At 41.1% G+C, this 15,725-nt stretch overlaps 1 protein-coding gene across 2 annotated transcripts in view; it reads left to right on the top strand.

The window, feature by feature from the left end:
* Positions 1-15,725, top strand: part of STX7 (syntaxin 7) — a 60,763-nt gene that overhangs the window by 27,353 nt on the left and 17,685 nt on the right. The window lies entirely within an intron of this gene.

Genomic DNA, 15,725 nt, shown 5'->3' with positions numbered 1-15,725 from the left:
TGATTTTGAGAGGATGGAGGATAAGTTCATTTGGAAAGAAACATACAAAGAACTGGGGCTTCCCTGTGACTCAGCTGGTAAAGAATCTGCCTGCAGTGTGGGAGACCTGGGTTCAATGCCTGGGTTGGAAAGATTCCCTGGAGAAGGGAAAGGCTACCCACTCCAGTATTCTGGCCTAGAGAATTTCATGGACTATACAGTCCATAGGATTGCAAAGAGTCGGACACGACCGAGCAACTTTCATTTTCATAGAAAGAACTGAGGCCAGGATTGTTGTTCAGTCCCTCAGTCATGTCTGACTCTTTGCGACCCCATGGACTGCAGCCTGCCAGACCAGGATGGTGGCAGGGTTGTCAGCATGGGTATTGAGATCACCAGGAGCTGAGAGAGAGGAGTCGAGAGTGACGGTGAACCTGTAGCTAAAACCATCAGAAAGTCGGGAGCGTGACCTGAACAACCCAGAGTGACACCCACTATTCCTGGGGCTCTTGCTTTCTGTGCATCTAACCTGACCTGTCATTTTTTCTTCATTGCAGAAAAGAATTCTAAATTCTTTTTCTTCCCCAAGTTACTCTAGTTTCTGCTTCGTTGGTGCTTATTATCTGGCCCTCTTGCCTGGGAGCTCTTTTGTGATCTTGCTTTAAAACTGCAATTGCTTCACTGAGTTTAAAAAAAAAAAAAATTCAGTGCTATTTTGGGTTATAATTTTCACCTTATCCACTTCTGTGGTTACATTTTTTTTCCTGCTGCGTTTTCCTCATAGGGAGTTTTGCTGTTCTTTTCCACAGTTTTTTATAGTCTTCCGCATGGTTGCTATATCTGTTCTTTCTGTTGTTATTCAGTGGAGTGAGTGTGCTTTTCCTGGCTGTGAAGGGAGAGGGAGGAGCCAGACTCTACTCTAGGGCCCCTTCCTCTCGGTGCTGCCCTGAGGCACTGTTTCTTTCCCCCTCTGCCTCTCAGAACCTAGCCCGGTGTAGGAGGGCTTTCCCCTCCAGCCATGGTGTCCCCCCATCATGCCATCGACTCCCAGTGTTCAGCTGCTTCTTTCTAAGGTGTCCCTTTCCTCTTAGAGAAAGGTGACAGTTTAAGAGATGGGTAGCCGGAGGCCCGAGGGTGGTCTCAGCCTCCTGATGCCACTGCCCCCAGCAGAGCACCGCCCCTGTTCCTTCTCAGCGCTGCTCCTGGACCCCTCCTCGGGGTGCAGTCATCGTCTTCTGCTGGTGGATACTTGTGGGTGACATTTTGGAGCTCTGCCTCCCCTGTTCTCATCTGCAACACCTCCTTACTCCCTGTCCGCACATGTGGCTTCTCACCCAGGATCTGCTCTTTTCTGTTCCTTTGCCACATGTGCATATTTTTGAGGATTTTTTCGTTGTCTAGGTTTCTCTGAAAATATAACTTCGGTTGGATTTCTCCCCCCACCCCCACTCTGTTCTTTATGGCTTGGGGAGGGAAGAAGAGGCAATAACATGTGAGCAGCAAGGTGTTGCGGCTAAAACTGATCAGGAATTCAGACTGAGGTTAACAGTTGAGAAAGCACTGTCATTTAAGCGGGAGGGGGATTCCTCACGTGGCTAATACTGCTGCTGCTTTTGGAGCAGGGGGAGGCCATCAGCAGATGACAGGAAGGAAGCTCGTCCAAGAGGTGAGGTGGGCTGAGGAGGGGTCAGGAAGGCTGGAAAACCAGAAGGAGTAAGGCTTTCCCGCTGGCAGGCCCCCCTGTGTTAGCTGTGTACACAGACCACCCTCTCAAGGAGCCACGTCCTACTCTGGGCCCCTGTTAACTCCTGATTTTAGACTCCCTCCGACTAGGTCGGCTGGGCAGGCCCATGTGACCAGATGTTAGGTCTGAACGTCTTTGCTAAATCAGAGCTTGCAATGTTCTGGCTACCTTCGAATTCCAAAGTACTGTTTAGATACAGTTGGCAAATGACTCACTTTTGTACTTTGTTCATTTTTGAGAACCATGACTTCAGATTTAACGTTTTGTTAGTCTACAGAAGCTTTAAAATGCCTGAAATTGCAACTTTGTTCCACTGTGTGCCTTTCTTGAAATATCTGGGAAGAAAACCAATGAGGAATTTAAAATTAAATGTGTTCTAGATGAGAGACTGCTTCATGGAAGCAGGACTTGCCTGCGGGTGTTGGAGTACCAGGAGGGCGAGTGCAGTAAACCAGAGGGCTTGGCCCCGGCCGCACCAGCTTCACCTTCAGCTTCTCAGCTCAAGACTCATTCTTTAGAAGATCCTTCATCTTCCTCCCCACGATGCACATCAGTTTTTTCACTGTTGAAGAAGATAAGCTCCCTGTTCAGGTCACAAGACAACCTATTGGGAAAACAAGCCCATAATTATTTCAGTAGTTTTCTTTCAGATTTTCTAACGAGTTTTTCTACTTGCCGTGTGCTTTTTAGAATTACAGTATACTTTTCTTGGTTTTTCCTAATATAAGAAAATAAACCTAGGTCACTTGTTTTTGTTTTTGTTTTTTTTTCTTCAAACCTTTTTGTGTTCAGACTTATTTTTAACCAGCTGATGCAGGTATTTTTTCATGGTGCATTATCTTATGCACCTTGTACTGAGTAATGATTAGCCCAACCTAACGATTCTAACTCTGATTATCGTAAAGTTACCAGTAATAGCATCTTGTGTTCTTTCATTAGGTTGGTACAAAAGCAATGCAGTTTCAGACAGTGAATTTTAATCGTTATCTGTTCAGTTCAGTCACTTAGTCATGTCTGACTCTTTGCGACCCCATAGACTACAGCACACCAGGCTTTCCTGGCCATCACCAACTCCCGAAGCTTATTCAGACTCATGTCCATCGAGTCGGTGATGCCATCCAACCATCTCATCCTCTGTTGTCCCCTTCTCCTCCTGCCCTCAATCTTTCCCAGCATCAGGGTCTTTTCCAGTGAGTCAGCTCTTTGCATCAGGTGGCCAAATGATTGGAGTTTCAGCCTCAGCTTCAGTCCTTCCAATGAACATTCAGGACTGATTTCCTTTAGGATTGACTGGTTGGATCTCCTTGCAGTTATAAATAAGCTCAAACACATCTGTATTAATCAGAATAGGAACCATTACAATCAACCCATTCTTGCGTATTTGAGAAATAAGTTTGTATATTCCTGTAGCATAAAAATTTGTGCTTCAAGTTTCAGCAAACTGTTGGAAAGCGTTTTCTGCTTCCTGCTAGTTGTGAAAGCATTTTCCCTGCAAAAAGTTGTTGAGACGCCTGAAGAATTGGTAGTCAGTTGACAAGAGAGGTCAAGTGAATGTCACGGATGAGGCAAAACCTCGTAGCCCAATTCGTTCAACTTTTGAGATGCTGGTTGTGCAATGTGTGGTCGGACATTGTTGTGGAGAAGAATTGGGCCCTTTCTGTGGACCAGTACTGGCTGAAGGCGCTGCACCTTTCAGTCCATCTCATCCATCTGCTGAGAACGCTTCTCAGAGGTAATGGTTTCACTGGGATTCAGAACGCTATAGTGGATCAGCCTGGCAGCAGACCACCAATGACCATGACCTGTTTTTGGTGCAAGTTTGGCTTTGGGAGGTTTTTTGGAGCTTCTTCTCAGTCCAGCCACTTAGCTGGTCATCGCTGGCTGTTGTGTAAAATCCATTCTTTTGCCACACCTCACAATCAGGTTGAGAAATGGTTCATTGTTGTTGAGTAGAATAAGAGAAGACGACACTTCAAAATGATGATGTCTTTGGTTTGCAGTCAGCTTATGAGGAACCCACTTACAGAGCTTTTTCACCTTTCAATTTGCTTTGAATGCCGAATGACTGGAATGTAGATGCTGAGTTCTTCTGCAGTTTCTCATGGAGTTGTAAGAACATCACCTTTGATGATTGCTCTTAATTGGTCATTGTCAACTTCAGTGGCTGGCCACTGTGCTCATATTCAAGGCTTTCTTGTCTCCTTTGCAAAACTTCCCTAACCACTATTGCACGGTACGTTCATTAGCAGTTCATGGGCCAGACTGTTGATGTCGCAAGTTGTCTCTACTGCTTTACGACCCATTTTGAACTTGAATTAAAAAAAAAAATTGCTTGAATTTGCGCTTAGTCTTTGAGATGATTGAATGACATCACCGACTCAATGGACATGAGTTTGAGTAAACTCTTGGAGTTGGTGATGGACAGGGAGGCCTGGCGTGCTGCAGCCCATGGGGTTTCAAAGAGTCGGACGGGACTGAACTGAACTGAAAAATAAATATAAAGTAAACAGCAAGTAATGCATTAGCAAAAAAGCACAAAGCAAGAAATGTCCATTAAAATGATAATATAACATAACCACATTTATTTGAGAATGTATTCCAATATCAAACAGCCAAGTTCCACAGTGCAAAACCACAATTACTTTTGCACCAACCGAATAGAAATCTATGCCATTTTGCAGTGTTTTTATATATACCATCTTCTATAGTACTGATGCTTAAAAGCACCCTTTAAACTAGATGGTTTGATAGATGAGGAAAGCCTGGAGGCTAAAACAGAGTTTGTTTTTACTTAGAGTTTGTTTAATATTTAGTAGGGATTTTCCCCTATTAATAGTTCGGTTTCTCACTTGTATGTAACTGCTAGACATGGTTGCTGTCAGGTAATAGCTGACTTCCTTCCCAATTGGGGGTTATTACTATCTGGTCTTGATTTGTATTTATTATCTCCACAATTCTCATAACTTTATCAGAGTTTATTAGATTTCAATACCTTCCTACAGCATGTTTCACATTAGTTAACATATGTTCATAAAAATATTCTTATTCTTCATTTTGCTGTAAGAACATCACCTTCAATGATTGCTCCTAGTTGGTCATTGTCAACTTCCAATGGCTGGCCACTGTGCTCATCTATGACTTCCGGAAGAAAAACATTAAGTCTCTTCATGCTGTTCTCTCTCATTTAGTAAGCTCTTTCTGTTTGCAGTACAAAGCCCTGACGTACATTGCCCCGAGTTGGAGTTCCTGATGACTGAGGAAGAGGTGATTTTCCCTCCACTTGACCGTGAGGCAGTTATAGCTTGGAGAGATGAGATCGGTTGCCCAAGGTCAGCAGCCAGGAAGGAGTGAGGTCAGGCTTCCAAATCAAGCTGTCTGGCTCCCAGACTGCTTGCTGGTCAGTGTTAAACTCGACTTCCTCTGTGTGATGTGGGTGAGACTTGAGTCAGAATCTCTAAACCACTTGCCCACGTGTTTTAATAACCGTTATTTTTTTTCCCCATGATTGACAGTTTCAGCTGAGTTATTTTGGATTGAGCAACAGAGCTATTTTGTGCTGAAAGAGCAGGTGGTTGTATTCTGTTCTCCATTATTTGGAGACATTTCTTTGAAGGTGGTCTATGTGCCTTTTAGGGCTAACTCAGGGTGTCCCCAAAGCCTGGCCAGTCTCACTGGTCAGACAGTGTCCTCCCTGCTCCCTTGGGAATTCTGACAGGTGGTAACAGTGCACAGCCTCTGATAGCATGCCTATCTATGGTGGTACTGACAGAAAAAAAAAACGAAAACAAAAAAAACCCTTTGCTATGAAGCAGTTGTTTCCTTAGGTCATCCGCTAGATGGCAGCAGACTCTTACGGAACACAGTGGGTGTTTGGTACAGAAAAGAATGAAGAGGCAGAAAGGGCATGGTTTGAGTTTTATATAAATAATAATGCACTTTTCCTGGATGTGTAGGAAATGGTGTTCTCCTTATGTTATGAAAAATGTAATATACTTTAATGTTACCTCTCTAGTAGAAATAGTGCAAAGAGTTGTAGATTGTGAATAATGCAAAAATAATTTGTTCGTTGTATTCTTGTAGTAGTGCATCTTGATTTAATCCTATCTCAGTGTATTAGGTGCGTTTTTCTTCAAGTAACTGTTTATGGTTATGGAAAGAATTAATTCCTTAATTTTCATGTTTCACAAGGGTTTTTTTTTTCTTTCAAATTAGACATTTGCCAGTAAAAATGAATATGACTACTTCAAAAATTCACAATACCCCAGGCAAGGTAATGAGACGAAATCTACTAGACACGACTTGGGAGAAGCTAGGAATGATTATCAGTTATTTTAGATCACTATCCTGTTTGTTACCTACCTAGAAACCTCTTTTTTGTCTGTCTGTCTCTAAACCAGTTTTTTGGTAAACATTTTTGAACATGTCAACATGAGTAAGGCAAAAGATCATACAAGCCACCATCCTAAAACTAGGAGATGGTCAGAAACTGGAGAGTAATAAAATAGATTGGTAATGATACATCAGGTACTCTGCAAAAATGTTCATCCAATGAAATGAAAAAGTAACCATAATTGTTTCTAAATTCATGTGAGAAGAGCAGCAGTTAAAAATAATAACTGACACAAACCAGCACCTTTAATGTACCGGTATCATTTTGTGGTTGTTCAGTCTCTCAGTCATGTCCAACTTTTTGCGACCCCATGGACTGCAGCTCACCAGGTTTCCCCATCCTTCACCATCTCCTGGAGCTTGCTCAAACTCATGTCCATTGAGTCAGTGATGCTGTCCAACCATCTCATCCTCTGCTGTCCCCTTTTTCTCCTGCCTTCAGTCTTTCCCAGCATCAGGGTCTTTTCCAGTGAGTCAGTTCTTCACATCAGGTGGCCAAAGTATTGGAGTTTCAGCGTCAGCATCAGTCCTTCCAGTGAATATTCAGGACTGATTTCCCTTGGGATTGACTGGTTGGATCTCCTTGCTGTCCAAGGGACTCTCAAGAGTCTTCTCCAACACTGCAGTTCAGAAACATCAGTTCTTCAGCATTTAATCTTTATGGTGCAGCTCTCACATCACGATTACTGGAAAAACCATAGTTTTGACTATATGGACCTTTGCTGGCAATGTCTCTGCTCTTTAATATGCTGTCCAGGTTTGTCATAGCTTTTCTTCCAAGGACCAAGCGTCTTTTAATTTCCTGGCTGCAGTCACCATCTGCAGTGATTTTGGAGCCCAAGAAGATAAAGTCCGTCACTGTTTCCACATCTGTTTGCATGAAGTGATGGGACCAGATGCCATGATCTTCGTTTTTTGAATGTTGAGTTTTAAGCTGGCTTTTTCACTCTCCTCTTTCAACTTCATCAAGAGGCTCTTTAGTTCCTCTTCACTTTCTGTCATAGGGGTGGCATATTCTTTCTGAAAATTGCAGAAATTCAACTCCTTATATATGCGTGCTCAGTGGAAGACTTGCAGCACTGCTCAAGTGTGAAATAGACTTAGTACCACAGTGTGTACTTAGTACACTCAAGTACCATACTGAACTCAGTTATGGTTACAAAGTTTTAGTAGTTTCTACTAATTTAGGACAAGGATCAGCCTATTTTTACTATAAATGGCCAAATAATAAACATTTTAGGCTTTGCAACACACATATGGTCTCTTGTGTATTCATCATAGTTGTTTTGGTTTTTGTTAACCTTTTCAAAATGTAACAACTATTTTCACATTGTATACATTTTTACATTGTTTTATACATTGTATAAAATGAGTCTGAAAGCCCCCACAGGCCATATATGGCTGACACTGATGTAAGAGGGTGATGCTGGTCTTATGTAATGTGATGTCTATGGAATCTTGCTCATAGGGCCTGAAGAAAGGACAGGTGTTTATTTCCTCATCGGTTGCAGTAGGGCAGAAGGCTCCTTGTGGTCCATGGTAAGCCTTGAAATGTGCTTTGAACACCACTTGAAACACCAGAGCGTCTCAGCTCAACTCCTTCAATTTTGCACACTTATTTTTCCTTTCTTTGCTTTGGCAGCTATCGTACCTGGATTAGGAAATAATCTTTTTAAAAGTCTTTTACTCTTAGCCCTTTTAGCGCTCTGAAAAATACTGTTTTAGAAACTAAGAAGTCTACATTCTAATCCCAGCTCTTCTACTTAAAAATAGCCATAGTTTCTGGAACAAATCAGTTATTCTGTCTGATATTCAACTTCATGTGTATAATAAAATTGAACTAATACCATACAATATTTCTCCTGAATTTGATTCCGTAATTTCAGATGTGTGTTTCCATAGGCTCTTCATCACCTGATCAGATGATACCTTCACTTGTTCCTCAAGTTTGTGTGCTTAGTCACTCAGTTGTGTCTGACTGTTTGCAACCCCATAGACTGTAGCTTGCCAGGCTCCTCTGTCCATGGAATTCTCCAGACAAGAACAGTGGAGCCTGCCTGTTGCTATTTTCTCCTCCAGGGGCTCTTCCCCACCCAGGGATCAAACCCGCATTTCATGCGTCTCCTGCATTGGCAGGTAGATTCTTCACCACTGTAGCACCTAGGAAGCCTGCTGCTCAAGTTTAGAGCCGTACAGATTAAAGAAACAGGAATGATTGTTGATGTCCAGAAATCCTGGTGGATAGTAGGAACCCAGGCCATGTTGAATGAATAAATAATAAAGGAACATACCTACCTGTCTTAACTTTCTTCTTATATATGTCTTGTGTTTGAGAAATACATATGGGGCTTCCCTGGTGGCTCAGAGGTTAAAGCGTCTGCCTGCAATGCAAGAGACCTGGGTTCGATCCCTGGGTCAGGAAGATCCCCTGGAGAAGGAAATGGCTACCCACTCCAGTATTCTTGCCTGGAGAATCCCATGGATGGAGGAGCCTGGTGGCCTACAGTCCACGGGGTTGCAAAGAGTCGGACACAGCTGAGCGAGTTAACTAACTAAGTCTTAATATATAAGATTCAGTCTTTCTGATGCTGTTTTGTGGCTCAGTTTAAAAATATTGATTGAGTGTCAACAATATGGTAGATGCAAAAGATCTGATAATGAACAGTGAATACCTAGTTCTTTCCTTTAGGAGTTTATTTACCCTTGTGGTTGGGGGAACCAGTTGATAATCTGAACATCAAGTTATGTCTTAAGTATGATACCGAGGTTCGAATCTCCAAAGTAAAGTGTCTAGTATCTTGCACTTCAAAAATAATACAAATGCCTCCTCCATTAGGCTCTTTGGATTGTCCTTCAGTAGAACACCTATACATAGGTCCTTGTTTGAAACATTATGAGAGCATTGATACTATGTATTGATACTTTTTCCCCTCCTTTTCTAGATTGCATACTGTTTGAGTGTAGGAGGCCTTGTTTTACATTTGCATTCATGAAAAACATCGAACACTTAGTTAATTAAATGCACTCTATTAGGCAAAGCTGAATGGTTGCCTTTCTAAGAAGCTTCATTTTATGAGGTACTGTGTTATTCAAATCATTGTTTTAGAGTGAACAGAAAGTTGTCAGCTAAAGCATTTGACTTGTAAGCAACTTTGGTATTTATGGAACCTCAATAGCATTCAGTCAGTCTAGATTTTGATTATAAGTAGCTAAGCTAGTTTTATGAGTCTGGTCTTTCTTTTCTTGTGATTGTTGCTGGGACTCTGTCATTATTAATCACCTGCATTACTCATAATGGAGGCCAGCAAAGCTCAAGGACTCAGAATGGTTTTGTGACCATACTGTCCAGTTTGTTCCTCCTAAGGACTGGTTCTGTAATGATACTTCCCAGTGGTGCTATTATAAACCAGAAAGATCCAATGTCATAAGAATTTTGGGTATCAGATGGCCAAAAATACCCATTATAATTCATCTCTTTTGTTTTCTATAATGAATATATTTCTCCCTTTTTTCATATTTAAGCTTGAAAAAATTAAAAAGCCCCGTTTAGCATGGTGCTGCTATTGCTCATACAACCCGCACTCCTCTCCCATCTCCACTGACAGGTAGAACCAAGACATGTGTATTTCCTGCTTCCAGTGCCAGGTCTGTTTGGTGATTTCCAGTCTATGCCTCCTCTGATTCAGCAAGATGGGGGGTCACAGTATTTCCTTAATCTGTGGACCAGAGTTTAAGTGTAACTGCTAACAACATGCCCCTATAAAACAGTGGAGAATAGAGATAGGGAAGGAAACAAATAGTTAATTTAAGGATCCACATTACAGAGCAAGGAACAGAATATTGACATGTGCTGTAGTCTGCCGCTTAATGGCTGGAAACAAGGCTGCAGTTTCTACTAATCCTTTTCTCCTGGATAGCTATTCCATGTTCCTCTTACCTTCTTTTTGTACCTCGACTGTGGAGTAACCCAGACTTTCAAACCCAGATCGTTGTTGCTCCTGCTCACGTGTTAGATCATACTAACTTTTCTGATTGAAGACAGCAGTATTAGCTAGTTCCCTCCAGCTCATTTCCCAAGGTTTGTTTAGACTTCTCCCTCTGACTTTGCCCTGGGCACACTTTTACTTCCCCTTGATAATGACCTCAGTGGACATTGTGCTACCCTGGCCCCAAGTGGCCCCATGTAGTCTCAGCTTCCACTCAGGTGGAGCCACGGTTACACTCCTTACTTGAATATTGTCTCTAAATCATTTCAAGGGATGGAAGAAAAGTTTGTAAATGGGTGAAAGTGAAAGTGAAGTCGCTCAGTCATGTCCGACTCTTTGCAACCCCATGGACTGTAGCCGACCAGGCTCCTCTGTCCATGGGATTTTCCAGGCAAGAGTACTGGAGTGGGGTGCCATTGCAAATGGGTAGTTAGATGTAAATGTGAACTATTTATCTTCATTTTTCCACTTTAGGTCCTAAATCTGAGTTTTCTTTGTGGATATGGTTGAAGCAGCACCAGAGAGTGGTGGGTCTTTGTGAGCATAAAGGTCCCATGGGATTGCATTTCAGCTTCCCAAGATACTGTCTCTCAGGTGACACCGTAATTGGGTCTTCAAAAGGCCATTAGACATTCTAGAAATCCAGCAGCTTCCAGATAAAGGAGTACTGGCAGACCAAGGAATTCTTGGTCTTTGGAAGCTCTGTTTTATATGTATATATATATATATGTGTGTGTGTGTGTGTGTGTGTGTGTATTTGTTTTTTTTCTCTCTGTTACATTGAGTATCTTGATCAGGAGCACTGGTGGGTAGAATGATTGTGATTGATACATGGATTCAGAAGCCGGTGGGATCATGGAGGGAGGGCAGCAGAAGAAGCAGTACAAAATCCATACTGCTGCTATTTCAGTCAATATAAAATTCCACCTTCACCAAGATGGAAGGGCTGTAATCATCTTGCCGCTGGGTGACTGGCTCATAACCCCCAAGAATGGTGCCATATTGTATATTTACTTTTGATTGCTGTTGACTTCAAACTGGTACATGGCATTGTCAGTAATCATGTTAATCTGAAGAAGGGGAAGTCTGTGTTGGCAAGCCTGTATGTAGTTTTTAATTCTTAAACCATTCCTGGTTGTTTATTCCATTGAACAAGTACTGCAGAAGTTGGAGTGAGAGGCAGGTTGACTAACACACAAAATCTAGAAAGAGATACATCAACAAGACAGTGGAAGTGTTCGTCACTCAGTCGTGCCTGACTCTTTGCAACCCCACAGACCGTAACCCACCAGGCTCCTCTGTCCTTGGAATTCTCTAGGCGAAAATACTGGAGTGGGTAGCCATGTCTTCCTCCAGGGGATCTTCCCTACCCAGGAGTCGAACGCAGGTCTCCTGCATTGCAGGCAGATTCTTTACTGTCTGAGCCACCTAGGAAGAACCTGTCAACAAGATAACATAACACCTAATATGTAGCAGGCAACTCAAGTCACTGGGTCACCCAGTATATCACTGTTTACTTTTTATCCAAGAATCAGTAGTAGGACTAGAACGATTCCTCAAAAGGGTAATATTGGCTTGACAAAGAGCATCATTTTGCTCAATGAATCTAAGGGACTTCTCTTGTTTTTTTTCCTAGTGGACCTTGCCACTAGTTTTATGCAGAACCCTGAAATTCCACAGGTTCTGGAGTTACCATTGGATCAAGCAGGTCATTGAAGCCAAGTTGTAGAACTGCTTATGCCACCGCTTGAACCAGCAGGATAGCATTTTCTGTTGGGGAGTTGAAGCCAAAGCCAGCAGCCTTTTAGGGCATTCAGTAAAATGGATTGGAGCCACATAAAAAGTCTCACTAAGCCGTATTTTCCCATTTGTATTTGAGACTGCAAAGAAAAGCAATTTGTCATTTACTCTGCAGGAGTATATCAATGATCCATACGGATCAATGGGCCAAGATTCTTCACTAAGGAAACAGGTTTCTGCATTAATTTATCTTCTGTCTGCTGGCATACTTCCATCCTTCCAAGGCACCTAAGAGAACATGTGGCTTCTCACTTTGCAGATTTTAAAAGCACATGAAAGCAATGTATTGGACTTGTGTAGTGTCCTGTAGGAGGAAAGGCTGAATAATCTTGACATCTGACTTGTACAGTGATAAAGAGGGTGTATAAACCTAAGATAAGACATTGAAGGCTTGCCGCCCACCCCATCCAGCTGAAAGCATACTCCTCTTGTTTTCTATTTTTTAGGATAGAGCAAAAAGTGTTTACCATATCAGAAGGTTTGTACAGGGTGCCAGCAATTTTGACGATGTGTTCTAGCAAAGAGATCACATTTTGAGGAGCGTCGCAATCGGAGTCACCATTTAAAGAAGCCTCTGCTAGCCATCGTTACTACTACTGTTTGCTTTCCTCATCCTCTGCACAGGCCAGTCAAATGGGCGTAGGAGAGGCTTCACAGCTCTCAGCTCTCGTCAGGTCTTCCTGACATTTCTGGGCAGTGAACAAGAAGAGGTGTGGCTGATCGTCTTCTATTTTGTTGAAGTGTAGAGCCCTGGGGCTCCCAGTTATGTCCTCCTTTGCATATGAGTCCTTTCTCAGGGAGAAAGGATGAAGACTGGGGTTGCTGAATGTATCTGTTTACAAAAACCAGGGAAATAACCATTTGGTGGACTTAGGCTCCCTCCCACTGGGTCTATCAGAAGCATATCTACTTAATTTCTTTTTAATGGCCAAACAATTTTATATAGCGTCCATGCATTAAAATTATTTATCCTTTCTAGGATTGACACTTTTTAGTCTTTTTTTCTTTTTTTTTCTTGCTATTCATGTTTTCAGTGAATATTATTAAAGGTACTGTTCCTGGCCTACTTTTGTCCTGGCTTGTCTGACCTTTCCTTGGTTATTTCTGATTCTTTCTACATGATGAATATTACTCCTCCCTATGTCTTTACCTTTATGAAGACTTTTGCTTATGATTATATTATCATCTGCTTATTTTGCTTGACTTTTTCCAATCTGATATATGAAAAGTTGATTGCCAATGAAATTGAACTTCTCATATGTTTATTTGCTTGTCATTATTTTAAGATGATACCTTTTACCTTTTTTTCATTGGACTATTTTTATATTTCCAACTTATAGGAGTTTTTTTCTATATTAAGAATATTAACCCCTTTACTCATCATATGCTGTAGGCATTTTCTCCCATGTACACACACATATGTTACTTGTATGGATTTGTAATAAAGATACATATTTTTCATATAGCATTTAAACTTTCTGTGTATTTATTGCCAGTTTGATAATATTTTCCTTCATAGTTCTTAGTTTTGTATTATACTTGGTTAATATTTTGTACCTGTTCAGTTCAGTTCAGTCGCTCAGTCGTGTCCGACTCTTTGCGACCCCATGAATCGCAGCACGCCAGGCCTCCCTGTCCATCACCAACTCCTGGAGTTCACTCAGACTCACGTCCATCGAGTCCATGATGCCATCCAGCCATCTCATCCTCAGTCGTCCCCTTCTCCTCCTGCTCCAATCCCTCCCAGCATCAGAGTCTTTTCCAATGAGTCAACTCTTCGCATGAGGTGGCCAAAGTACTGGAGTTTCAGCTTTAGCATCATTCCTTCCAAAGAAATCCCAGGGTTGATCTCCTTTAGAATGGACTGGTTGGATCTCCTTGTAGTCCAAGGAACTCTCAAGAGTCTTCTTCAACACCACAGTTCAAAAGCATCAATTCTTCGGCACTCAGCCTTCTTCACAGTCCAACTCTCACATCCATACATGACCACAGGAAAATGTACCTGTGCCAAAATCGTAAATAAGATTGTGTAATAAGTACATTTTTATAGTTTTATGTAGCAGTTTAATAGTTTCCATTTTTAATGTTTAAATTATTAATTTTTTACAGATTTATTTTGCTTCATGAGGTAACATTGAGTTCTCTGTTTTAACCCCCAAATGATTGGTCAGTTTCCTCATGTCATTTATTGAGCAGTCTATTTTTCACTTCATTTCAGTTCAGTTGCTCAGTCGTGTCCGACTCTTTGCGACCCCATGAATTGCAGCATGCCAGGCCTCCCTGTCCATCACCAACTCCCGGAGTTCACTCAAACTCACGTCCATTGAGTCCTTGATGCCATCCAGCCATCTCATCCTCCCTCATCCCCTTCTCCTCCTGCCCCCAATCCCTCCCAGCATCAGGGTCTTTTCCAGTGAGTCAACTCTTCGCATGAGGTGGCCAAAATACCATGGCCTTTTTAAAAGACAAGAATCCTCTTGAAATAATGATAAATGCCTGGATCAGTTTGTCTTACCAGCATACTTTTTTTGAAAGTGAAAGCTTTAAACCCCTATAAGGTAGCCTAGGAGAATCTGCTGAGGTTGAGAAGGAAATATATAATTTATTGTACAAAGCAGCCATAAGTTTAAAACGGCAAACAAAGTTTCTCATCTCACAAAAGAAAAGGTCTATTACCAAAAAAAAGAGCAAAAAAATTCCTTTGTAACTAGCTGAATGGTTAACAGTTGCTATATGTTTCCTCTCCACTATTTATATTTTCCATCTTTGACTTGAAAGCAATATTCATTACATCATCCTGAGTGAACAAAAGTAATCCTGTGTTTTGGAATACAATCATTCCCTTGATCCCATAAATAAACAATGACTTTTAAAAAGCATTTAAGCTATATAAATAAACGACGTCTTTTAAATGAAAAAGAATGGGTGACTTGGATCATTTTTCTCTAGTTCTTGGAAATGTGAAAGTTCTTTACTTTGAGATGGATTTTCAACTTATCTCTGCTTGCCACTTTATTTGTGTACAGAAATGCATAAAACTAGAACCTTCCCCTTTGTAAAGAGCCTTTTTTTTTTATTACTATTATTACAGTGGTAGACTTCTGAATGGTGAACTTAGCATGAAATATTTAAAACCTACAGAAGAGCAGAAGTATAGTACAGTGGTCTTTTTATATACACTTTACCTGGGTTCACCAGTTGTTGACATTTTTCAACATTTGTCTAGTCTTTCTCTCTCCAGATTCAATTCAAGTTTCTCTAGTCGTCTCTACAAATTTTTAAAAATAGTATTTATAGGTTGTTTCTTTTTTCCTGAATCAGAAGCCAGTCAAAAATTGTATACTGGGTGTCTTAGTATTTTGTGTTTTTGATTTAGAAAGCTTTCCTGCTTTTACATATTTTTTTCTTTTGTGACATTGATATTTTAAGAAGTACAGATCAGTTGTTGTGTAGATTATCACATAATCTAGATTGGTCTGATTTCTTTCTCATGATTGTGTGTGGTGTGTGTTCAGTTGCTCATAGATTCCAGTTAAATATTTTGGCAAGAAAAATACATAGGTCATTTTGTGACTTTCTTGTTGCATCATGTCAGGAGGCTCATAATGCTAGTTTGTACAATTGGTGATACTAAATTTGGTCATTTAGGACCAAATTTAAGCAAGTTTTAACAAATTTTAAGCAACAGATTAATCTTCTATAAAGTTAGCCCAAGTTAATAACATGTATGTGATGATAATTTGAGGTCATGTGAGTATTCCCATGGTTTTAGCATCCTTTGATTCTTGCTTGAATTGCTTATTACATAGACAGTTGAAAAATGGTTA

The sequence above is a fragment of the Ovis aries genome, chromosome 8, assembly GCF_016772045.2.
Source record: "Ovis aries strain OAR_USU_Benz2616 breed Rambouillet chromosome 8, ARS-UI_Ramb_v3.0, whole genome shotgun sequence".
Lineage (NCBI taxonomy): Eukaryota > Metazoa > Chordata > Mammalia > Artiodactyla > Bovidae > Ovis > Ovis aries.
The sequence above is the reverse complement of the archived record's forward strand: the minus strand, read 5'-3'. Positions and strand labels throughout refer to the sequence as shown.